This window comes from Lissotriton vulgaris, chromosome 4_1 (genome assembly GCF_964263255.1).
Source record: "Lissotriton vulgaris chromosome 4_1, aLisVul1.2, whole genome shotgun sequence".
In the NCBI taxonomy this organism is placed as follows: domain Eukaryota; kingdom Metazoa; phylum Chordata; class Amphibia; order Caudata; family Salamandridae; genus Lissotriton; species Lissotriton vulgaris.
The window spans coordinates 1,996,683,898-1,996,708,950 of NC_141691.1; positions in this window are offsets into that span (position 1 = coordinate 1,996,683,898).

The window sequence follows — 25,053 nt, forward strand, 5'->3', positions numbered from 1 at the left end:
TGCAGAGGTTTAACAGCGGCTAATTTCCATTCGGGTGGAATGGCAGCAGTAGCCAGGGATGAATTAATGATGGCATTTATGCTCGGGTTTACTGTGTCCACAAGAGCATGTAGCAGCAAGAGAGGGCAGGGATCAAATGGGGAACCGGATTTGCTGGATAGAATAGCCTGGCGGGTTTCTTCCAGACTAACATGAGTGAATCTGTTAAGCTGGATCTTCTCATTGTTAAGTCTTATGGCTTCTACGAGGGGGGGTGCTGGTGGATCTGGGAAATCTTTGGTGAGATCGGATATTTTCAGTTCAAAGCAGTTAGCGATTGAATTACATAATGGAAGTGAAGGGGGGATCTCTTGTCTGAGAATCTTAGGATTCATGAAGTCATCGACTATTTTAACGATTTATTTTTGTTTGTTGTTGGAGGAGTTTATGGCTTCTAAAAAGTAGTTTTTTTTGGCACTTTTAATCATTGCATGGTACCGCCTTCTAAATGTTTTGTAGATGATGAGTTCTTCCTTTTCATATGCACGACGCCATTTCCTTTCCAGGGTTCTGACCTCTTTTTGTTTTTCCTTTAAGGGGAGGAAGAACCAGAGAGTGGACCTTTTATTCCGCTTTTTGATCACTTAACTGGAATCCACTGGCCCGCAGAATCCTGTGACCCATTTACAGAAGCTATTATAATCTGTCTCTGTGTTTCCAGTCAAAGGGGGTTTACTATCCTCGGCGATTAGGTACAAGTTGGGAGTGTCTCTAATCTTTTTCCAGTCTTTCTTTGTATAGACTTCGATTTTCATATGTTCCGTTTTGATCCCTTTCCTTTCTACAGTCAGTTTAAAGGGGACCAGCAAATGGTCAGTCCAGGTCTGGATACGGGGGGAATCAACTTTCATAGATTTAGTATTGGTGCAGATGCAGTCTAAGATGTGCCCCGCTTTGTGTGTGGGTTCTTTAGTCAGTATTGTGAGTCCCAGGACATTAGTTAGATCTCTCAGCCATACTGCGTTAGGGTCCTCAGCCTCATCAAGATGGAGATTTAAGTCGCCTAGTAAAGTGAAATTAGCAAATTTGAGAGTGAGGTTGCTGAGAGCTTCCCCAAGACTTTCCAGGAAGTCATTCTGTGGTCCTGGTGGACGATAAATAATACTCCTGAAAGCTTATGAGCCATGAAACTGGCATGGTTTGGCCCCGAGGAAGGTCTATTCACCCCAAGGTGAGAAACAAAACAGAGGGCAGGATAGCAATAATATGTTATGCTAAAAGTATTTATAAAACCCACGTACACCATAAAGTTTCATGGCGCTAAATAGCAACAGAGAACATAACAACCACCGCCTGCTGTAAAAAACAGAGTAATGCCCTAATTGTGTGCTTGCGGGAAAAGCTAGGTCTTATGTGCCTGTCTAAACTTTATATAGTTAAGGGCAGAACTTAATTTGAGCTGGTGGTTTCCGGTGTTCAGCACCAACACTTAATTGTCAGCACTGGTGCTTATGACAGTCTGCCACATGTTGGCGATCTCTGCCTAATTCAGGTATGAGCACAGCAAAACCTGTTTATTCATTCAATATACATCAACAATGAGTAATACCTGCCACTCAAGCTATTTTTCTAGCTTTGGGGGCCTGGAATAGTCACACTTTTAAGAATGTGATGGCTAGTAGTTTTGTTGGTACTATCATTGGCATCTCTGGCAGGGACAATGGATGGTGCATGCTTCAATGTCCTCCTGACGAGGGCGCTGGCACCTATTTTTTTATCATTAATCACGAGAGGGAGGAATAAGGAGCAGTTCACGGTCCAGCATCTATGCTCCTACATAGAAATAGAAACATGGACAAAAGGGGATGGCAGTTCCTACACAGAAGACATCTGATTGTAGCTTATATACAGGGTATCTTCCTTATTGGAAGGTATAGCCCTCACACACCCATGTGGGTGTCATACTTCATCATCAGGCTTAGCTCCTCATGAGGCCAGCACTGTAGTATCCCACGGGCCCTGCAATACGGCTCTTTAGGGGAGATCTTATATTTTAGCTGTGATGATGTGTGCGGGTGTGTGGGGACTTAGTAGTGAGTGTAGTAAAAAAAGTGGTTTAAAACTACCTAAGAGGTACAGAGAGATATATTTAATCAGGGGTCCCCTTGGCAGGATTAAAAGCGTTGATTTTAAATGGGTTGATTGTCAACGCAGGGTTACGAAGCATGACAATCTTGTTTAAGGTGCTTAGGTCGACATGTTTCACACCTTCATGGTCCAGGAGGGATCCATGGTGTTTCTTCAGTACCAATGGAATCAATTATCCCTACCCTTACTCAGGTCGGGGTATATGAACTTATAATAACTGGGTTCTGTTTAATGATGTCTAATGGTGATTAAAAGGTCAATAGTACCTAAAGATATTCACCCTATTCCGATCTTGCATTCCAACCCAGATATAAAAGACTTGTAGTGCCTTAGGTTAAGGCTGAGGACCAGGTGATAACTGTGATATAAATTAGTCCGACGTGGAGATTTGCATGCGGTGTACCCCTTGCTCTGCCTGACAAACTAAGCACTGGTTAGGGGCCATCTGTATGTTAAGAGGAAAGAAGTTCCAGGTTTGGGGAGGCAGGACAGAGTAGCGTTACCCGCCGAGTATTTTTTTTTTTAACCATGGGAATTGAAAGAAAATTCTGAGAGGATTATCGAAGTGTCCTGTAATAGTAAGCACATTCAGCAATGAAATACAAAAAATCATTTATTATATTTGGTCTCTGGTCAATGAGACATACATAGAAAACCCCCTGTTTGCCTTTAAACGTAATAGAAACGTCATAGACTTTGTGGTAAGAGCACTCAGAGGCACCACGAGCCAAAGTGATATTAGGACATTCTGGGGTTTGCTCCAGACATTTCGAATGTGGTAACTGCAAATATACAACAAACACAAATGCTTTTGCTGGTGAATCAAAGACATATATGTTGAAATAATTTCCTAAATGTAACACTCAGATCATGATGTATGTTGTCAAATGTCTGTGCAATAAACTGTGTGTGGGACAGACATCACAGATGGCACAACACAGCAGGCAGGTCAAATGCAAAGTAGAAGGTGCACCCTTGGAGAGGCACCACATGGAAGAAGTCTACATGGAAAATAAAGTCTACTGATAAATACTAATAATAGAAGTGGTGAAGATAGACTCAGGAGGTGGCAAGCTTGCCATGCTAGTGGACACCCGTGAATGGAGATGGATGGACTTATTGAAAAGCCCAACAAGAGGTCTTAATGATGCTTATGATGATCAAATTTGTTTTTCTGTTTTAATTTATAATACCACAATATATATTTCTACGCTGTACCCAGTTTTGGGCAACCAATGAGATTGACTGCATACTCCAATGCAAGGGTGGTGGTCTAACTCACCCTTGGTGTTATAAATCATACATTGCAAACTCTGTAAATTAACCCTATACTGCTATGCTTGGATCTACTCAAGTGTAAAGCAGGGTGGCTTATTATGACCTCTGAGATTGTTTGGTTTTAATGAATAATGTCTACTAAATAGTGGCCTGAATTAAATTCTATTCTGCAACCTTTAAGGCCTGTGGAGGGAGGACTCACACACGTATCCCCCTGGATTACAATTAGCGATTACTACCTTTGGTTGAGTCTATAATAATATTGTGACCTGACCGATAATTTAAAAATGTGCAGATGATGGACAAAATGCAGCAAATCAAAGATTCACCCAAGTCAAGAGATCTGGGTTAAATCCATCTTTCTTTTGCTCACCATGCCACCCCAGTTTAGACCCAGCCATATACAAAGCAGTCTTGACCCTGTGCATCATGGGAACAGTCCAGCCTGGACTGCCAAGCCAGATCCTCCCTGGACCCTTGCTCACTTTGCCACTGGATTCCAACTTGCCTGGCTGATGAGGACTGTTAGCCTGTAACCGGTCCCAGGATGCTTGTTTCTGGACTTGGTAAGGGGGATCTCCAATCACTTTCCAGGATGGGCGATCTACAGTCGAGACGGGCCGCAACCTCAAGGTCCAATACACTAAATCCCTGGTATCTTAAAAACCTCGAGCATGCGGAGGGATTTGTAAAAGCCACAGAGTGATATTTCACAGAAAATGTGACATCAATGGACTCTCACAAATACTTTGGGAAGCTTACAAAACAAAACATTAAGGGACAGGCCCTCTCTCTGACGATCGGGCACAAAAAAGAGAAAAGGGCCACGATAGAGAAGTTTGAACCTGACATTTTAGATCTTGAAGCTACTGTGATAGTGGACGAGACCGGGGATGCTAGACACACTCTAGACCTGGAGTGTTGGGTTGCGTTGACAGAATTTGAGAAGATGCGGTGGTCCTGTTGCTTAATGCACGTATCGCCTTTGACACGATCTAATGGCCATACCTATTTGCTGTGTTACAGTGCATGGGCTTTGGTCCCAAGTTTCTGTCCTGGCTGTGAGTACTTTATGCATAACATTTAGCTCAGGTGGTTGTGAATATTCGGACTTCCCGGGTGTTCCCCATCCAACCAGGGACAAGTAACGGATGCCCTCTCTCGCCATTTATTTTTGCTCTGATCCTAGAACCTTTGACTGCATGGGTGCAGTAGATTTGCGGCCTGCTTTGGGAGGAGGAGTGGGAGGATAGGATATGTCTCTATGCAGACAACATCGCTGATCTGCAATCCTTCATCTACATAATATTAGATATTTTCAACTATTTTAGTAAATAATCTGGTTATACCATTAACTGGTCCAAATCCACAGTATTTGTTCTACATGGTAAGAAGCCAAGCCTACCACCTTACTGTGGAGCACGTATATTGACAGACGGATTCTGCTATCTTGGAATCTACGTCACCACAGATCATGTGCTGTTTTAAGCTAATAGTCTCCAAGGCTCCCTGCAGCATCCTTAAATTGATATTCGAGATTGGAGGTCACTCTCACTCTCACTGCTTGGCAGAGAGGCCTTGTTAGAACTGATGGCATTGCCACGGTTTCTGTACCCGCTGCAGAATATACCGTTCCCCATTCTTGCACTCTATTTCAAAACCATGGAGGGCAAAGTTAGAACCATGCTAGTGGGTGGGGGGACCCCTCGTATCACAGGAGATTGTTATGATGGAAGAATAGCCCTACCCGACATTTAAGAATACTTTTGGAAGGCGCAAATGGAGGTAATTAATGAATGAGTTCCTCAACTCACAGACAACCCAACGTACCATATGGACCATCATATACACCCAAAATGTCTGACCCTTATGGGACAGACCACACTCACGGTCCACATTTTGGCACACAACACTCATTACATTGTGTTGGGGTAGGGCGCAAGATTACCCAGGCCACACCACTTTGGGACTCTGCGAAGCTAGGCACACTGAGGGAAAGACCAAGCTTTGATAAATGAGACCTTATTTGTATCTCCAAGGTAGGGTCTCTCTTGTCCAATGCGAGGGTGGTCCCATTCTCTGAACTAAAGAAAGAATATGAACTGACGAGATGTTACGTTATCTGCAACTTCGACATGCCCTTCTGGCGGCAATCCCTCGTGGGGAGGTCCTTCAGGAATCATCATCATTAGAGGATAGATTGTTAGACAATCACACGAGCCAAGGGGCATTCTCCCGTACCTATAAAAAGTTCATTAATAACTTCCCAGACATACTACTTCCCTTGTGCCACCACTGGGATGCAGATCTAGTTGGCCTGGCTGATGAAGACTGGCTGGAGGCCAGAGCATCCCCCAAAGAAGAGGCAGTCAGAGCATGGTTTCGACGAGTTCAGCTTAAAATACTCCACAGATCCTATTTGTCCACAATTTCATGGTTAAGATGGGCAGGGTGACTGATTCAAATTGTTGAAGGCAATGCGTGAGTGGGGTTTCTATATCATTTGGGAGTGCCCAGCAATCCAGGACTTCTGGGGATCAGTGTTAACTTGTAAGAATAGCGTGGGTCGGTGCAATTTCACACATTCGCCAAGTGGTGTCTTCTTAATGTTTGGGATGCCACAGACTTGAATCGCATGGAACAAATCTGGGTGGCCAAGGGTATGGTGACTGCTAAACAAAAAATTGCTTGTCTATGGGGGGCAGAATCTGCTCCACGTCTCAGAGTTTAGATAAGAGAAATGGACTGGTGAGTTGTGGCTCAGAAAGGGGTGTATGAAAGCAGGGGCTGCCCTCAAAAGTGAAAACATATCTGGGGATGTTGGAATGCCTATAGGTGGAGTCTGTGTGCCGCCCCCAGCGTGCTGTCCCTAGGGGCTGGGAATATCAGCTATACCACATCTGATCTACACCAGTCTGGGAATATGTTGTAACATAGTCAGGGAAACTGTCCGGAGTTGGAATGCATTTAATTCCAAAATCATCATCATCCTCTACCCCTCCTTCAGGGAGTTTGTCTTTTTGTGGTCCGACCGTTTGTCAGGTACATTTTGCTACTCCAGCATTGTTTCCCAAGCTAGTCATGAGAAACCACAGTCTTTGCCATTCTCACAGGTCAGTTACAAAAAGAAACATTTATTTGTAGCTCCATCATGGGTACAGTCCAAGGATTAGTTCCCACCAATTCCGACACACAAGGAATAAGCTTAATTCACAGTTGAATTGTTACATTAGGCAGGAACGCTTAAAGCAACATTTGAAAGAAACATGTCAAAGTTAATTTCACTAGGTCATGAAATAATGCAGCCTAAGCAAGAGATTTTCAATGCATTAAAATCATCTTTAAGTGAATCAACTTATTTATAACTATTTAAAACATAAAGTGAATCAAACGTTTTATATCTATACTACTATTATAAAGGAAGAACTTTGAGCCTTTGAGGCGGGTAAACTTGAGAACCGCAGCGCCAATCCACACACCCAATACATTGTTGTAATCCTCAGGGTGTGCAGATGGACATAGGCTATATAAAGTAAAAAAATACGTTATATTTAAAAAAATGTACATAAAAAAAAGTAGTCCCTGAGAAGTAGCGCCGGCCGCGACCTGCGTGCTCACGTCAGGAGCGCGGGGAGGAGCGGCGTCCAGGAGCGCAAGGAGGAGTGGCGGACATGGCGCGGGGGAGGAGTGGTGATGACCGGCGGACAGGCGGTGAGGAGCAGCGGTGAGGTGAACTGAGGAGCGCCGGGGAGGACGGGCAGATGAGGTAAGGCTCCGGGGACCCACGGACAATGTCAGAGCAGGCGGGGGATGGGGCAGGCGGGGGATGGGGCGAGCGTTTGCCAGGGCTGCGGGCTGGGGTCCGGGCTGCGGGCGGGGGTCGGGAAAGCCAAGTGCGGGTCCGGGCTGCGGGCGGGGGTCGGGGAAGCCAAGTGCATTATTTACTGCTGCGGGCGGGGGTCCGGGCTGCGGGCGGGAAAGCCAAGTGCGGGTCCGGGCTGCGGGCGGGAGTCGGGGAAGCCAAGTGCATCATTTACTTAATTAAGTGCATCATTTACTGCTGCGGGTGGGGGTCCGGTCTGCGGGCGGGAAAGCCAAGTGCGGGTCCGGGCTGCGGCGGGGTTTGGGGAAGCCAAGTGCATCATTTACTTAATTATGTTCGCAAATGGTTCTTTAACTAGCACTGAGAAGAGTTAACAAAATGCACACTCCCTTTCAAATGCATGCAATACCACCATCTTGACTCATTGTTTTTTGGGCCCAATGTACATAGGTTTGGCTGTCGGGGCAGGCGGGGGTCGAAGCAGGCTGGGGACGGGGCGGACGGGGGCCCGGGCTGCTGGACAATGTCGGGGCGGGCGGGGTTCGGGGAAGCCTGATTGCTCCCGGACAAGGTCGGACGGGCTGCTAGTTAAAAATATAATGGTAATATTGTCAGTGATTATTGTATAAAAATTTACAATCCTGAAAATGGCCTACCTACACAAATTCCAAAAGTAGCAACATGTAAAATAATTCTAAAGATCATTAAAACAAAATAGTTTTCATAAATACATGTTCTTTAGGGTGTTACGTACTTATTCTGAAAGTTTCAAACCTCAAATCTTTACCAACATTGATTTGCACCAATTTCAAGTTTGTGAAGACACCCTGCAATTGAAATCAGTAGAAATGGTAAACTACTCATTTGTCTTCATAACATCTTGCTATTCTTATTATGTGATTCCCCTTCTGTTTCTAGCTAAATAAGCATGCTTTTATGGTGCTGATAATTCAACATTTTCAGTTTCTCTGATGTTTTTTGTCAATGTGTGTAAAGTGAACGTTATTATCAGTGTTAAATCTAGTATGTATGCAGTTTAAAGAATAATCAATGTTCATACTGCGAAAAATCTCAAAAGACCACGCAGCATGTGACAGGAAGGCATAGAAATGGAATGAGCTAAGAACATCACAAATCATGCATCAGGAAGGTGGAATGATCTATGAACATCACATACCAATCCTCTGGAAGGCAATTGAATCAATTGATCTAAAAACATCACCCCAATACATCAGGAAGGCAGAGAAATTGAATGATCTAAGAGCATCACATTCCATGCCTCTGGAAGACAACAGATTGGTTAGAGCTAAGAACATCACATACCATGCATGAGGAAGAAAGTGGGATTAAATGATCTATAAACATCAGATCTAACAGCATCACACACCAAATTGCGGCAACGAAGAGGAATGGAATATTCTAAAAAAGACCACAAACCATGCGACAGGAAGGCAGAGGAATTGAATCAGCTAGGAACTTCACAGTTCATACCTCTGGAAGATAAAGGGAGGGAATGATCTAAGATCATCAAAAATCATGCATCGGGAAGGCAGGGGATCTAAGAACATTATAGACATGCATTAGTAAGACATAGGAATGGATAATGTTGATAATGATAAAATCGATACCAATGCTTATAATGATACACTAGCATACACAAATAAAATCGCAACACTATTATCAAATTCACCCGTCATGAACTCTACATTAACCCCACTCAGAAATGCGCAATCAGGCAGGCTCTGCAACCTACGCCCATGGTAACTGATTGACAGGTTGCAGGTGGAATGGGGTGGCACATAGCTGGCGGACAAACGCGCAAACAGGTAACTCAGGTCCGTACCCCAGATAAGCGCAGCAACGCTAAAATGTTTCAGGGAAGTTGGCCCTAATAAACCACACATGGCCAAAGGGGTGAGCACATTCCCAAAACACCATAAAGTCAGATGTCACATGGAGTTAGGAACACACAGCAAATCAGGACACAGCACACACAGTAATCGCAGTGATCACACTCTCCTCATGCGGAAATCCGGACAAATTATCCACTAGTCCACATTGTGTCCATGAAGGTCGAGGTCCACCCGCATTTATTATCAGGGACCTTTAGTTTATGACTCTACCGATAAGACCCACCATTTTTTACCAAACAAGGATCACCAGATGTACTTATATGATACCAAAAACTGTATAAAAACGTAGTCAGATTGATTGCACTTTGAGACAGTCCTCAGACAAGTTTCTGTAAGCTTTACTCCCATATAGCAAACTAGGAAGAAGCGCAAGGCAGCCTTGGAGGCGTTTGCGCAGATGTCGCCTTTTTTCCATGGTCAGCACACTAGGAAGGGTGAGTTGGTGGGCGTGAAACAGATGGTGTGATACAGGACTGAGGCCTCACTGCTTGAACTGGTGTGTGTTACACAGTTGGTACGTATGGCCCTGGGTGTGATATAAGGCCTACACCTCAATCTTATTTTTTAGTCTAAAAGGGTTTTATCAGTACTGCTGGTCTCTTAAACGCTGTTGGTACCTGCAAGAAGAGAGAGGTACTGTTCGCTTGGACTTCTGGGTATGAAACACATAATATGAACCAGAGTGTAAATTGTATGTTAGGGAAAGATTTGGATCTGAAAGATCAGGTGTAGCTTGTGTTGGCCAAGAGGGGCCTGTGGTTCTTCAAGTTCTTCATTTTGTCAGTGAAAAAATTGTCATTTTCTTTGTCGCAGAGCCGATATTGACAGACTATCAGGCTCACTTAGTCCCAAGTGCAGCTTCCCCTGGTCACAGGATAGCATGCGCTAGGAGAGGGCTAAGGTATTTTTGGTATTATTGACAAAGTAAAAAAAAATTCTCTGCCAGTTTTTCTCCTTATTGTAGTATTGAAATTGATGGAAGGTATTTGATGATTTGACACTATGGTGCTGGTATATTAATGAAACAGTATTTTTTTTTATATTGTGTTTTTATCGATGTCTCAATGCTCTAAGTTGGTCCAACACAAGTTAAAAAAGATGGCCCTCATGGGGGCCGTGTTGGCTGCCAGCATACAAATGGCACCAGTCTTGAAGGGAGCTCTGTCGCAAAACACCAGATGGTTTAACCTAACTATAATGGCAGGAGTCAAGGAGGTTGACAGCAGCCAGACCTCAAAGAATGAAACTATTGCCACAGGATGGGCCACATGGCCGTCCAATGTGAGCTAAAAGCCTATCATGGACAAAGGTTGATAGACATGGACCAGTCCCAGCAAAACCCCCATCCACAAAACCAAATGCAGGGGGACCCGAACCAACCATACACACAGCCTCATGTATGTCAGCCAGTTACAACGCCACTGCAATGGGGGTCAGGTAATTGGGCAAACGCATATCAACAACAGACAGGGAACCCAGCCCAACAGGGACCGGGGCCAGAACCATGGGAGGGAGAGTTAAATGTCTGGGGAGGGAATACCTTCATGCAAACGCTAAACTCAAATATGCAGCGAGTCAAAATCCCCAAAAATGAACCATCCATTTCATGCCCATCTCACAATTCATGGTACCAAACTTCAAAAGAAGGACCAATGTGACACACAGTGGAGTGGTGTGGCTCACTGGTTAGAGGCGGCAGACCCGGAAGCAGAGGACGGCCCGGGACCAGGGTTCAATTCCCGACACGGCAGGGTCGTGGATCAGGGTCAGCGGACTCAATAATTCTCGCCTCGGTGCCTACTCTAACCAGGGATCACACTCGGCAACTCTGGGCATTAGCTTGCCTCATCTCTACAACGGCCCCCCACATTCGCCGGGGATGCCTGGTTTCACCTTGGAGATACACAGTAGGGACCATCTCACAGGGATAGCCAGGACGGGTTCCCCAGCGGTCTACAGCGCCACGACACCTCAGGGCAGCAGTGCGCTTTACAAGACACATACATTTAATATTATGAATTCAAGTCTTTCCTTTCATTCTGGAGTTCAGGGTGGTTGGATGTGGTTTGACGATTGGGTATCCACACTAGAGTCTGCCATTCCGAGTGCCCATGGTAGCATAAGCCCCTCTCTACTGCTGATCTCTCAAGGCGGGGCAGACTGACCACACCCGAGGGGAAGGACTGTCAGATGAGGGGGGCAGGGAGGCTCCTTATCCAGTCCTTAAAAGCAGGTACCCAGCCACCTGCACCCACATGTCAACTAGGACTGGATCCAATCACTAAACCGAAAGGAACCCATTCTCGGGCCCCAACATGGGACCAAAGTTGTTTCATGGTGAGGATCCAACGACGCTTCCAAAAGCCAACGGAGGCCCACTTTTAAGGTCCAAAGCGCAGCTCCCGTGTCAGGAGCCAGGGTTCTGTATGCTCAGGATGGTGGATCACCTCCACCGCAAATGATCGTACATGTCGCGAGGCGCTGCGCACTGCCAAGTCAGTGAGATGTGGAGGTCTGTCTGTACAACCAACTATCCCAGTACATTACCTTCATTGGAGGATTTTTCGACAAATTCTTGACATTAGATTCCATATTCTCCATGCAGCAATGTCACATCCAGGAATGAATAGCAATGGAATGAGCTAGACATCACAAGCCATCTATCCTCTAACTGAATGTAGGACGTCACACAACATGCCTCAGAAAAGCAGAATGTAATTAAGGGAAGGTGCCGTGCTAACAATCCTAGAAGAAACAAGGGTAAAATGAGAACAGGATATCTCCCACCATTCCCTTGGAATCTAGAGGAATGGAACATGCATAGAATGTCATAAGCCACATTTAGAAAGATAAATGAATGGAGTGAGCACCAGGAAATCAGAGGATTTCACAGAAAAGGACAAGACAGAGACTAAGATACTGAGATGATAAAGACACTGTGTTACAAAATGACAAGTAATCGGCCACAACAATCTTTATTGTTCGCAGACTCCAATAGAGAAAGACATAGCATTGCTTCCTATAAACTGTTCAAGGTCTCCTTGTTCTCTGAGAGGAATTGATCAAAGGTCTTGACCTTTGGGTTGAGTCGATGTGTTAGTCCAATGTCGCGGTCTAACTTTGTGCGGAGGAAACGGAACATGTTAGCCATTTGCTTGGCCCCAGGGAATCCCAGCTCCTCAAACTGTTCAGGAGTAATCTTGTAAAAGAGAGCACAGAGCAAAAACACACAATTATCTTCATATTCAGTTGCGATTACCAGTTATGCCTTTCAGGGCAGTTATGAAAGACATGTATATCACCAAAATAAGACTACAACAAAAGACTGCAAGAGGTCAATGGCTCGAGACTTGTATGCATGCAGGGAGACTATCTGCACTGTCTCTCATCAAGGTGCACATTCCAGAAGGTTGAGCAACTCAACTATAATTTTATTACGTTAGGGGCCTTTATTATGCAGTCGCTCTTCTTAATTTATTTTATACAGCATTTACAACTACAACACTCATAATTCTGCTCTCCAGGGCAGGACGTCATTAACACAAACAAAGTACACCCCCGCTTATGAAGAGCAATAGTCAGTACACCATTTCCTCTTTCCTCACTGCTAGAGATAAGTGCTATTTGTTAGCATGGGATTGTGATTTGCTGTAGATTTATTTCAAGTTTGTGTAGTGTTTAAACAGAAGTTTTGAATTAAGTAAATTCCCACAAGTATCTGCTTTCAAGGCACTCTGTGGAATTGATAAGAGCGGAGACTGACCGCACAGCTAAAATCTGCTTTACTAATGACTATTACAACTACTCACTGTTTGCTTGGTTAGAACGCATGTTTTGAACTTGTAGTTTAAATGTAAATAAAAGTTGTGGGATTGCCCTCAGGGCCACACTGGGAATCAAAACCGGCCCTGGCAAAGTGCATGACCATGTTCCAGTTCATGCATTCAGCAACTCCAGTTCCTACGGAGGTTGTCCCTTGGTATTTCAGGTATTACGCGGAAGGAGCGCAGGCTCACCTCCTCTGCATTTGCAACGTTGTTCGTGTTTTCTGTGCAGAAAAGCCGCAGTGCTTTTAAACGCTCGATGCGCGTTTAATTGTTTGCGCGAGTCGTAGAAGAGTTTTTGTATGTGTACGCGTCTGAAACTGAAGACGCGTACTCGGCAATTCTCTCTTCAGCAGTGTTCTGGTGTATTTACCTATCCTGTTCTCAGCCTCACCACTACTTACTATCTACTTGAAAGAGAAAGGAACTACCACACGCTGCTCTGTACTTTGCCAAAGTGTTGTGTTTATGACATTCTCCTTTTGCCTTTATCGTGTTTCCAGAACCTCGATACATTGTGTTGTGAGGAAGTTAAACAACACTCTCTCTGGGGAACGAGTACATAATTTTGCTAATCTATTTCGAACACTTGTTTATATACCTGCTTACCTTGTGCTCCAGTACTCGGATGTATATAGTTACGCTGCACATATGCTTAGAGCCTGTGCCAAAAAAGGAACTATTGGGGCGTGGCTTGACGGGCGACGATGGCGGTCGCAGCTTAGTAGAGCTCCCGCCGGCCCGAACTTACTTTAGACACTTATCCTGGCCCCCGAGCCCGCAGAATATCCCTGGCGAGTCGTGCTGACTCCGGAGTGTGTCCTGTTCTCTCCGGTGACGGGATCCCGCGATTCTGTCCCCGCCGGGACCCTGAGGCGCCGACGGCGGAGTGTGGCCTGGTGGCTGGCCGTGAGCCGGGGACCTCGATTTTGGTGACGCTGTGTGGCGGCTGTCGGAGCTCGGCAGAGGGTGCCATCTGTGGTGCGGATCCCGGACGTCCCTGCAGCGCTTGGACCCTGAGCCCGTGGTGGGTGCCGGGCGGGCGCCGTCGGTCCGTGAGTGGGCCCTGATTCCTCCGGTGCCGGGTTCTAGCGGCTCCATCCCCTCTGGGACCCTGTGGCGCTGACGGCGGTCGGCGGCCTGGTAGCTGGCTGTGGGCCGGGGACCTCGATTTTGAGACAGCCGAGAGGTGGCAGTGGGCGCGCCGCGGCGAGTGGCGTCAACAGCGCAGACTTTGGCCGAACGCTTCACCCGGTGACCACTGGTGAGTGGGGACACTGCTGCATTCCCGGGCCACCGTTGCGTGGGGACACTGCTGTATTCTTGGGCCACCGGTGCATGAGGACACTGCTGCAGCCTGGGGGCACCACTGCATGAGGATACTGCTGAAGGTGCCCGGCCTCCTCTGGATCCTGGAGGTACCGGTGGGCATCGTGGGGTCCTGTCTGGTCTGGAGCCTTGTGTGTCGTGCCACTGGAGTAGTATTGACCCGCCGCCCCTCCTGCGCGGGCGCCGGACCCGCTGTCCGAACGTGGTCCCGTGCTTCTTGTGGTGGACTCACTGCCCCGGGCCTGCTGAACCTACCCGTCCAGTCCAGTGTGCTGATCCGCTGTGTCCGTGAGCGACCATGACCAGGGGTGGCGGAGGGGGCCCGCCCAAGCAGGGCCCCATGGACAAGTTTGCCGGGCCCAGTGGTGGGGCCGGGGCGTCTGGCGGAGGTGGCGGATCAGGGCCAGACAACGCTGCAATCCTGGCGGCCATTACTCAATCCCGGGACATGCTGGACGCCAAAATAGGGGCGGTGGGAGCGGACGTTACACTGCTTCGCCAGGACCTCCGAAACGCAGTGGCGAGGATCACTGAGACTGAATCTCGGGTATCGGTGACCGAAACAGACATTGGCGCCCTGAAGAAACGAATGGCGGAGGTGGAGTGTGTCCAGAAGACGCTTGCGGCCCGCGTGGAGGATGCCGAAGGGCGCGCACGGAGAAATAACCTCCGCTTCATTGGCTTTCCGGAGCGGTGCGAGAAAGATGGCATGGAGCGTTTCCTGACTCACTGGTTGGAGAGCTGGGTCCCCGAGGGGACACTGTCGGCGTGTTTTGTGATTGAACGGGCGCACAGGGCCCTGACTCAGCGGCCGCCTGAGGGGGAACGTCCTCGGCCGGTCATTGCTCGGCTGCTGAACTATCATGACCGCGATGCCATACTGCGGGAGGCGAGGACCAAGGGCTCGCTTACATATGAGAATCATGCCATAATGATCTTCCCGGACTACACGAAAATGGTTCAGCAGCAGCGACAATCCTTTGTGGCCGCCAAGGCTAAGTTGCGGGCCTGAAGCTTCAATACTCTCTCCTGTACCCGGCCCGCCTGCGGGTTGTACACCAGTCCCGGTATACACTTCTTCGATACACCAGAGGAGGTTTTTCGTTGGACCGATGAGACGGTGCGACTTCGGCCCCATGCCCAGCCGGGGCTGGATCCTGGCGGGTCCCAGAGATCATCACCGGAGCGGACGGACCGCACCAACCGGAAGGGACGGCATCGAAGGTCCAGATCTAAGAAACGGTCAGCTTCCGCCAGTGCGACGCAGACGAACGGCACAATTGACTCTGAACACTCTGATGCTGGCAGTTGAACCCTGGTGGTGCCTGGCTGTTGGTGTTGCCCGAAATGGACCGACTGGTGAGACTGTTCCATGTGACTTTGCCTGAGCTTCTCTGTATGCTCCTAAAACACTCTGAGGCTCTGGGTAGAGCCACTGCGGGGCTCGGGTGGCGGCTTCTATGGGCCTTAGACCCTCACGAGTAGTGGGTGTTGTTGGGGGGGTGGTGAGTGAGTGTTGACGGGGGTGTTGGGATCCATTGGTATGGTGGGCCTTGGGTTCTCTGTTCTGGACCCAGGTCTCTCCATGCCGCGACAGATACTTCACTGTTTTCTGAGGTATTGGGGTGGGGGGTGTGGGGCGCAGGGGGGGGTTGTCTTATTGTTGGGAGTTGGGGAGGTCGGGGCCGGAGGTGGCCAGGTGGGTTTTGGGGTACTGGGTGTTTGGGTTGGGAGGGTGGGACCACACGTGTCTTTGGCTTTTGATTTTGTTGCTTTGTGGGGTGCGCCAGGGTGGGGCGGGGGGCCGGATGCTGGATACTGTCTTGATTATGGCTGATACTGCGACTGTACCTCCTCAAAAGACCCTGCGTGTTGTGACGTGGAATGTGAGGGGTATTCTGGACAAAATCAAGCGTGGGGCTGTACTGCGTTGGGGGAAAAGAGAGATGGTGGATGTGCTGCTGCTTCAAGAGACTCACATGCTAGGCTCTAAGGCCCTTAGCCTCCAGAGGTTCGGGTTTCAGCAGGTGTACCATGCAGGTTTTACGAGGGGTTCTAGGGGGGTGGCTATCTTAGTACACCGCAGGTTGGCCTATGTGCATGACAAGCAGTGGATTGATCCTCAGGGCCGATATATCTTCATCAAAGGCCGGTTGGGTACTGAACAGGTGGTTTTTGGTAGTGTGTATGCCCCCCCCCCTCTGCAGTGGGCTTTGTCTGAGCGGCTATTCGCGCTATGGGATGAGATTCCGGAGGTCCTACCCATGGTGGGGGGCGACTGGAACGAGGTTATGGATGTAGGCCTGGATCGTCTGAGGCGGGTGCCTGTGGTGTCGGATCCCCCCCCCACTATTGCTCCCACCAAATTGCGTGCGACTGCGAGTGGCCTGGGCTGGGTTGATGTATGGCGGCACTTTCATCCTGCTGTGCGTGAATTCACATATGTGTCGGCGGTGCATGGATCCTTCTCGAGACTGGACTATTTGTTTGTGCCGGGTGCCTGTCTGAGTCGGGTCAGGGATGCTGTGATACTTCCCAGAGGCCTGTCTGATCACTCCCCCGTCCTAGCTACCATGACCCTCCCCTCCACGAGACAGCCGTTTCGATGGCGGATGTCCTCTTGGCAGTTGCAGCGGCCTGAGTATGTGCATCACCTGCGTGAGGCGATTGATCATTTCTGGCGCGAGAACTTGCTTGGAGATGTGAGTGCAGTAGTGGTGTGGGAGGCGCTGAAACCCACGCTTCGGGGCGTGGATATAGCTTGGTGCGTGGCTGCTCGACGAAAACATCGGGAGGCCATTGTGACCGCCGCGGCCCGCGTGGAGGAGCTGGAGCAGCGTGGCCGGCTTGGGAGCGACGAGGGCATTGTGAGGCAGCTCTTGCAGGCCCAGCAAGCGTACGCCTCTGTTCTTTATGAGGAAGCCCGGCAGGCGTGGCTTGCCACGCGCAGCAGGGTGTATCAGTGGGGCGACAAGTCCTGTACTATGCTGCATAGATTGTGCCAGGCGACCTTCCAGCCCCTAGTGTTGCCGGGCCTTACTGCAGATGACGGTTCGGTCATGACCGACCCGGACTTGCTGGCGGCTAGCTTTGCCCGTTATTACGAGGCGCAATACGCTCCCCGGGATCATTTGGAGGCGAGCGAGATTTCCGCGTATCTTGACGACCTACTACCGCAAGCCGTTCCCGATGAGACCAGAACCGCACTGGACGCCCCGCTTACGGCTGACGAGCTCGGAGAGGCCCTTGGTCAACTGAATACGGGTAAGGCGCCCGGCCCGAGTGGCTACCCAAGTGAATTCTACAAGAAGTTTCACGTCCAGCTGGGGCCCCACTATCGCTGTGCTCTAGAAGAGGCACGGGCTCGGGGAGAGCTGCCACCAGATTGGCGACATGCGGAAATCGTGGTATTTTTGAAGCCGGGCAGGGCACCGGACCGGCATGACTCGTACAGGCCGATTTCCCTCCTCAACATTGAGGCCAAGGTTCTGGCTAAGGCCTTGGCAAACCGCCTCCTGCCCCACGTTGCTGACCTAGTCCACCCCGATCAGGCTGGATTCATGCCTCGCAGGGCCACTCGACATAATATTCGGCGGGCACAGGCAGCGGTGGATGCTATGGGTACTAGGGATGAACAGGCGGCACTCCTCCTGGCGGACATGGACCGGGCCTTTGATTCGGTGAGCTGGGCATATCTGTTCACACTGTTGGCCCGCCTCAACCTGGGGCCGGTCTTCCTGTCGTACATTCGTCTCCTCTACACCAACGTTACGGCCTCGGTCCGCGTGGCCGGTGCTACCTCTAGGCGCTTCCATGTGGGTCGTGGTACTCGGCAGGGTTGCCCGCTGTCCCCGTACCTGTTTGCCCTCGCCATGGAACCTCTGGCGTCGCGGATACGTGCGGATGACCGGTTGCGCGGTTTCGTTTGGAGTGAGGATCTGGTGGATAGAATTGCACTGTATGCGGATGACGTCCTCCTCTTCCTTACGGATCTACGGCGTTCAGGTCCCCGAGTTCTGGAAATCATGCGGGAGTTTGGCGGGGTCTCGGGCCTTCACCTTAACCTGAATAAATCGACCCTGTGGGTGCTGGGCGGTGGCGTGGTTGCTGACCCCTGGGCTGCTGAGTTGCGAGTGGCCTCGGATGGCCTAAAGTATCTGGGAGTTTTTCTCTCGGAGTCGCGGGCCGTGGCCTGGGCGCGTGGAGTCTTGCCGGTGTGGGAGCGGGTTCAGGCTGATGTTAAGACATGGGCTAGAATGCCGCTTACTATCTTTGGGAGATCGGCCATCTTCAAGATGGTGGCGCTTCCACGGCTCCTGTACCAAATCCAGAACTTCCCATACCCCATTGGCCTGGAGTGGTTCCGTCAGGTTAACTCAGTGCTGGGCCGCTTCCTGTGGGGTGGTGGTGCGGCCAGAGTGGCGTTGAAGACGTGCTTTCTGTCCACGTACAGTGGTGGCCTGGCCACCTCGGACCTCCTCTCTTACTACCAGGCTTCCCACCTGCTGGTCCTAAATGAATGGTGGTACGGTGATAGAGGAGATCCGGCTTATGCCCTGGAACGGTTGCTCATGGGCGACCGCACGCTCCACACGATTCTTTATTCCGCTCGCTTACGCCGTGCATTGCCATCGGTCACCGGCGTGGTCTTTGCGGTGTGGCGACAGTCATTGCGCCGCATGGGATGGTGGGGCAGGTTGACGGCTGAGACGCCGCTTTGGCACAATGGTTTGCTCCCGGAGCTGGCGGCCCTAACCGGGTTTGAGGGTTGGGAGACCATTGGGATTACTCAACTGGGCCAGGTTGTGTCGGGCACCACCCTCAAATCCTTCGAGGAGCTCCGTGCAGAGTTCCAGATGCCTCAGTCCCAGTTCTTCCGCTACCTCCAGCTGCGGCATGCCCTCGCCCCGAGCATCGCCGGTCTAGACTCCCTGCCGGACTTTAGTCCAGTAGAGGCCAAGGTATTTATGGGGGACCTGGGGGACAGGAAGGTCTCTAGGATCTACCAGACACTTGTAATTCATTGCTCCTCCACCCTACACTCCCTTCGGGAGGCGTGGGAAGTGGATGTGGGCCCCCTTGATGAAGACGATTGGAGGGAGGCACTGGAATCCCCACGTGGAACCGCCATTGCGATCCGGCTCCGGCTAATTCAGTTCAAATACCTGCATCGGGCCTATTATACCCGTGAGCGGTTGTGGAAGGCTGGGTTGATTGCGTCCTCGGAGTGCCTGCGATGTGGAGTGGTGCCTGCCTCTCTGGTGCATACGGTGTGGTCGTGTAGCCGATTGACTGGGTTCTGGAGGGGCGTGTGGAGTTGTCTGGCTGAGGTCCTGGGCTGGGATCTTCCCCGTACCCACCGGCTGGGCCTCTTGCATGTCATGGAAGGGATTGGTGGCAATATTTATAAGCGCCACTTGTTGCTATTGGGGCTGGTCGTGGCTAAGCGGGACCTGGCCCGAGCATGGAAGTCAGTGAGGGCTCCCCCCTTGTCGGCGTGGAAGGCTGGGCTGGATTATTTCATGGGTCTGGAGGGGCCGATCTTTGAGGCGAGGGGGTGCCCGCGCAAACACTACAAAATCTGGAAGCGTTGGGCCGACTACCGTGGCCTGTCCTTGGACCCCCCGGCGGAGCAGGAGGAGGACATTTGATCGCAGTGACAATCTTGGCCCGCAGCAGTAACGCCCTGGTGGAATTACACCCACATATTTCTTCCTTGTTGCTATGTATACACGTGTGGTAGGGGGGGTTGGGGGGGGGTTCTTAGAAGGGGGGGGGGTAGCGTTGGGGGTTAGGGTAGGGTGTTGGGGAATTTCTATACTAAGCCTATTCTGAATCTGCTCTATTATCTGCTGCCGGTGTAATTGCTATATTGATTTTGTTGTGGTGTTCTCGATGTGTGGAGATGCCACATTTGTGATGATCATTTGCTTAATAAAATTGGTTGTGAAAAAAAAAAAAAGGAACTATTAGTTGTTATATCATACCCTAGATCGTTTGGGCTTAAGTATGTGCATATTTCAGTTCTAGCTGTATAGATATACTGGTGGGTTGGTTTACAGTGACATACGTTTGCACCAGGTATTTGGAGGAGAGGGCAGGTATCATTATCTTTTGTTTGTTATCCTATTATGCAGTGAGGTCATCCTTCCTGGTGCCTAACAGTAACTCAGACCAGACCTTGAGGGGATCACCGATATACCGCGAGTTTATTATTTTATCCACTTCCCTTTTTCCCCTGGGCACAAAATCACGCAGAAGGATTGCCTTCCTCTGCTGGGGGTTGTGTTAGGAGGAATTAGGGGGATATCTTCTATCATCGTCTCTGCTAGTCACAAGTAAAGGTTAGTGGCGTTTCATTATATTTGCGCTACTGGCAATCCCGACACAATAGCTACTGTCCCAAGATAACGCATTCTATTGGTCAACCGAGAATGTAAAAAAGTGTGTGGGGGGGCTCTGTTATTTTTAGGTATACTTTTGAGGGTACTTCTACCTCATTAGGGCAAAACAAAGGTACTGGGGGTCTGATTTTCCGCTTTTAATTAGCTCCCTCTTTTTCCTTCTCAGGCATTCTGTTATATAGACTCCAGGCACAAAGAATGGTCTTCCACTACTATTTTATACTATTTTACAGGATTTTCCAACTTTCTCTGCATTATGCAAATTTCAGTGTTCTTGGGTATTTTAATTTGTATATGGATGATCCGAAATGCTCTCAGGCAGTGCACCTTATTGCTACTCTGGCAGGTATGAACATTCCTCAATGGTTTCAATCCCACACACAAGGCAGGACATATGCTCAATCTCTCGGTTTCCCCTGATCATTTTTACATTCCCTTTTCTTTTAATGAGCTGCCAAATCGGAATACGGTAGTCTCCCCTCTATCCTTTTCCCTCTCAAAAAAGTTACAATCCACAACCCTGTCTCTAACTGGGAGTCCTGACACTGATGTGGACAGGTTTAATAAATGGATCACCGATGCCCTGGACTAGGCTGTACCATTAATACCTCGAATAGCAAAGAGTAGCAAACTTCGACTCCATGGTTTTCACCTGTACGAAGAGAAGAAAAAAGCCACTGTAAAAAGCTGGAGTGAGTTTGGAGGAAATCCTGTGGAATGGAAGCTAAGATCCAATATAAAGAAGTGTTAAGACACTATCATAAATCTACCCGTGAGGCACAGAGAAAGTATTTCTCCTCACAAATTTTTGGGTGGTGCTCAATACTCCACAGGATTTAAAATTGTTCATTCTTTTTTCCCTCCAGAGGCTGTCAATAGTAATTTTAGTCCTTCCAGGAAACTTTGTGATGATTTATAGCGCAGAAGAAACATTTGTTGGTATGTGCGCTCTATAAATAGTTATAACATAACATAAAATAACATTTTCTGATGAAAAAATGCAAAAGATTTATGCTACCTTTTTCTTGAGTTCTAGAGTAGAAACGTTGACAGATACGGTGACAACCCACAATCATGAACTATCAAATTTCCTAACAATTTCTGAGGAAGTTTCTTGGAAGAACTCAAGATGCCCCACCTATTTACCCCGTGTTCAACAGAATTCTGAACCAATCCCTAGAAGTATATCTTTTTCCCACTGAGTGGAAATATGCTTCTCTTGGGCCTCTATAAAAACCTTTGATCTGCCTACCTCGCCCTCGCAGAAACCCTGCACATCCGCAGAGCCAGAACGGGTGGAAGATTCTTCTCATACATCACGGCCAAGACCTGGAACGAGCTTCCAATCGACATCAGACGCGCCCCCTCTCTGCACATTCTCAGGAAGACCCTCAAGACCTGGCTCTTCGACTGACCGGAGCTGCTTACCCCCTTCCACACAGCGCCTTGAGACCCTCACGGGTGAGTATCGCGCTTTACAATTCCCTGATTGATTGATTGGTTGATATAGAAGAAACCTACTGTTGATCTGGCCACATTGGGCAATTTCAGGCATTCCACTGAATTATGGGACCTCATCGCCACCCTCACACCTGACATAGTCTTTCTCACTGGCTTGACCACACATCTTCCCAGACATTGCCACTGCAATCCCTGACGGATATCAATTCACTCACCAGGACCGCACCAACAAGCTGGGAGGAGGAACATCCATCAACCACAAAGACACCATACAGTGTACCATCACCACCGACAACACTACCACCCCAACGGAACATCTCACAGATGACAAGAGAACCATCTGAAGCACCCTCACATATCAACCCCCAGGCCTGCGCTCCAGCTTCTGTAACACCATCGCAAACTTCATTGCTTCCCTTGCCTTAAACTCCAAGGACTACATCTTCCTTGGTGACCTAAATTTCCACATTGATGACCCCAACAACAAAAACACTGGACATCGCTTCAACAGTATAAGCAGCCTCGGATTGACAAATATTGTCCACAGTCCTACACACATCGCAGGACACATGCTGGACCCAATTTTTACTTCTATCAATCGCATCAAATACTGCCATGCAGCAGGTAAAATACTTGAGCAACTGGTTCCTGGAATCTAATGGCCTGTTTCATGATTTGTAATCTGGCTTCCAATAACGGGTTAGGACTAAAAGGGCCTTACTTGAAGTAACAGAATACATCAAAGAAGAACATCTTGATGGCAGATGCTCTGTGATGGTAGTTCAACACGGTTTCACATGCTACTCTCTTAGACAGAATCAGATTGGCAGGTATTCAAGGGAAGTCCCTTTCCAGGATGAAGTCTTTTCTACAGGACAGATCGCAGAAGGTCTATCTCCGTCCCTTTTCGTCTGCCCCTAAGCCCCTATTATTCAGAGTTCCCCAGGGCTCAGCACTGAGACATACACTGTTTAATCTCTATCTAGCTCCTTTGGCTCGAATGATTACATCTTGGGGGCTACAGGTGGTGTCCTATGTGGATGAAACACACCTTTTACTGTCCTTCCAGGAAAATTCTGATTTTGTCCTGATTAAGTTCAAGGAATGCCTTAAAAGAGACACAGGCTGGATGGATGGCAATTTTCTCAAACTAAGCTCAGACAAAACTGAAGTTGTTTTCTTTGGTACATGTTCTCCTTCCCTTTCAAGCCTTTGGTGGCCAGAGAAACTTGGTTCCCCATCAGCCCCCACAGCCCACACGGAAAATTTAGGAACAATGTTTGATTCAAGTCTTTCCCACGCAAATCAAACAGGTGTCATCAGTTAGTTTTTCAAAACTTAGACCCTTGAGAAAGATGTTGCATTGGATCCCAGATGGGACTTGCAAGACGGTGGTTCACACCGTGATAACCTTCCATCTGTACTAAGTTTGTATTCTGTATCTGGGGCTCACTGCTTTTTTAATTCACAGAATTCAGATAGTGCAAAATGCAGCAGCAAGGCTGATTCGACGAGTCCCATATAGGCAGTTCATATCTCACTATTTGAAGCAACTGCATTGGCTGTCAGTAATAAATCGGATCAAGGTTAGAGCTCTAACACTAGCATTTAGAGCTTTTGCAGGTCAGGGCCGGTTGTATGATGTTACAACGCAATCCAAAAGATCCCGGTACATCACAACGCATCTTTTACAACGCAAGTCGTTACCACGACTTGCGCTGTAGGGTGCTGGACTTAGGAATAGTAAGATTTACTATTCCAACTCCAGCCTACGTAGGGTAGGGAAGGTGTTGGAATAGTAAATCTACTATTCCTTGGTCTAGAGCGCCCTCCAGCGCAAGTCGTGGTAACGACTTGCGTTGTAAAAGACGCGTCGTAATGGCACCGCAGTGTTTTGACCACGGTGTAAAGGCTGTTTACTTTCAGGGTCCTGCCTATCTGCCAAAGCGACTGTGTCTCTATATATATGCAATGTAGATCACTCAGATCAAACAATCTTCTATTGCTGCAATACCCAAAGTTTTCCAAGCAAGATAAGGAAAAATATATTTTGCAGTCTTGACAGCCAATCTGTGGAATACATTCCCTGTGAATCTGTGAAGAGCTGACTTTATCTCAACTTTCAAGAAAGAACTGAAAACCTTTCTCTTGGGCAAATGCTAGCCCCACCTTTTTTCTTATCTGCACTGGATTCATTGGCGGTCAGTTCTCTGCTTGAGCACCGGGACACCTCTTAAGAAGCAGCTGTGAGCTTTTGATTTGATTAATACTTTCTTTTAAGTCACATTCACCGCTTTTCAGTTGTGTGCAAAATTGTTACATTGTTTCTGCATGCTGTAGCTGGTTTATTTATTTACGTTCAAATCTGCCTGGTGTCATGGTTCATGTGTGAATAAGTACATTGAAGCAGTGCAAGGCTGCTTCTAATTCCATTCATAAAGAGAGCTCTTCATCATTTAGAAGTGTGGCCACTATTATAAAAAATTTAGTGGCAAACGTTTTTCTAGGTTAAATAGACCACAAGGGGAATTATGTAGCCATGGCGGTAAATGAATGATGAAGAAAAATGATACTTCCCCTCATGGGCATGAATGAGATACATTTGGTGGCAGTTCACATTTGCAGGTAGATAATAATTTGATGTCAATATCTCAAATCCATATTGTGGTTAATATGGGGAGGGGGCAGAGTAAGAGGCCCTCTGAATAGTTATGTTCCTAGAATTTTGATGAATTATATGACAATGGCAATCATTACAATGATGTTGTAGATGATGGTACTAATGTTCTGATAAAGATGAAAACTGGGGATCAGTCTCATATTATTGTTTTGTACAAGGTAGGTACTGCCATGATTGAACCTGGGCTCATTCAGCATATGAAATCAGGGAGTGG